Consider the following 1,678-nt stretch of genomic DNA (forward strand, 5'->3'; position numbering starts at 1 on the left):
GTTTGTATCCCATTCTCGACTCACCCAGTCGAGCGATCAAGTTTTTGGCGCCGTTGCCGGGGACTTTTATTCAATCGATATCGTAACTCTTCCGTTACGCTGTAGAGACTAAGGTTTCTTTTTCTTCTATTTTCTTTCTTTCGTTGATTTGTATGCCACGCACTCGCTCACAAGGCGAACCGCTCTATTTACGAATCAACGATATCGAACTATATCTCCGAGTCTTACGACGAATTCAGGAATATCGTGCTGCGAACAATCTCCCTCCTGTAGACCTTCCTAATTTCAAAAACATTTTTCCTTCGATACCCGAGATGGCAGAACCAGCTCGTGCTCTTAGAGATTACGCTGCTCCATCGCAAGATGAACCACATTCAAGTATTGCTCCGCCCGCAATCGAAGCAAACAACTTTGAACTTAAACCTTCGCTGTTGCAGGCTGTGCAACAGAACCAATTCTCTGGAAATCTTACCGAAGATCCAAACCTTCATTTATTCGTATTTGTCCAATACGCTGATACTGTTAAAGCTAATGGTGTCACTTCAGAGGCAATTCGACTTCGTTTTTTTCCTTTCTCATTAAGAGATAGCGCTAGAAGATGGCTTCAATCACTTCCTTCCAACTCAGTCACCACATGGAACGAGTTGAAGAAAGTTTTTCTTGCCCGATATTTTCCGCCAAGAAAAACAGCTATGTTAAGAGCCCAGATAAACGGATTTAAACAGAAAGACAACGAGTCTCTTTTCGAAGCATGGGAAAGATACAAAGACATGATGAGACTTTGCCCACACCATGGTTTGGAAGACTGGTTAGTAATTCACACATTTTATAATGGTCTCTTATACAATACAAGGTTAACAATAGACGCCGCTGCAGGTGGTGCACTAATGAACAAACCCTATGCTGATGCTTACCAGCTTATCGAGAGCATGGCCCAAAACCACTATCAGTGGGGAACCGAACGAACAACGGTGGAAAAACCTCAACCGAAAACTGGCATGTACGAGATAAGTAACCTTGATCACGTTAATGCAAAAGTGGATGCTTTGGTCCAGAAAATTGAAAGTTTAAACGTATCACCTCCAGCCGCCGTGGTTGCTATAACTCAGAATTGCGAGGTCTGTGGAATCCAAGGCCACACTCCTGCAGAATGTCAACTCTTGACTGGAATCCAAGCAGAGCAAGTAAACTATGCTCAAGGAAGCCCCTATTCGAATACCTATAACCCAAATTGGAAGAACCATCCAAACTTTTCATATAAGAGTAATAATGCTTTATACGCACCTGGACAGTCTCCAAATCAAGCCCCATCTATACCTCCGGGATATCAGAAACAGAATCCTAACAATAATACCCCTAGAAAATCCAACTTGGAAATCATGATGGAAAACTTTATAGCTTCCCAACAACAAACCAATAAAGATTTCTTAAACCAAAACATACACACTGGCGAACAACTTAAACAACTAGCAAGCAAAGTAGATGCCTTGGCTACCCATAACAAAATGCTAGAAACACAAATATCTCAAGTAGCTCAACAACAAGCACCTACTGCTGCCCCAACTGGTACATTCCCTGGACAGCCCCAACCCAATCCGAGAAGCCAAGCTCATGCAATTATATTAAGAAGTGGAACGGAAGTGGAAGGACCGTCTGACCCAAGGATAGAAAACCAAGA

At 42.7% G+C, this 1,678-nt stretch overlaps 1 pseudogene; it reads right to left on the reverse strand.

Moving 5' to 3' along the window:
* Nucleotides 1-699: 699 nt before the first annotated feature.
* Nucleotides 700-799, reverse strand: LOC127077279 (uncharacterized; annotated as a pseudogene).
* Between the last annotated feature and the right edge of the window lie 879 nt (nt 800-1,678).

This window comes from Lathyrus oleraceus, chromosome 4 (genome assembly GCF_024323335.1).
Source record: "Lathyrus oleraceus cultivar Zhongwan6 chromosome 4, CAAS_Psat_ZW6_1.0, whole genome shotgun sequence".
In the NCBI taxonomy this organism is placed as follows: Eukaryota; Viridiplantae; Streptophyta; class Magnoliopsida; order Fabales; family Fabaceae; genus Lathyrus; species Lathyrus oleraceus.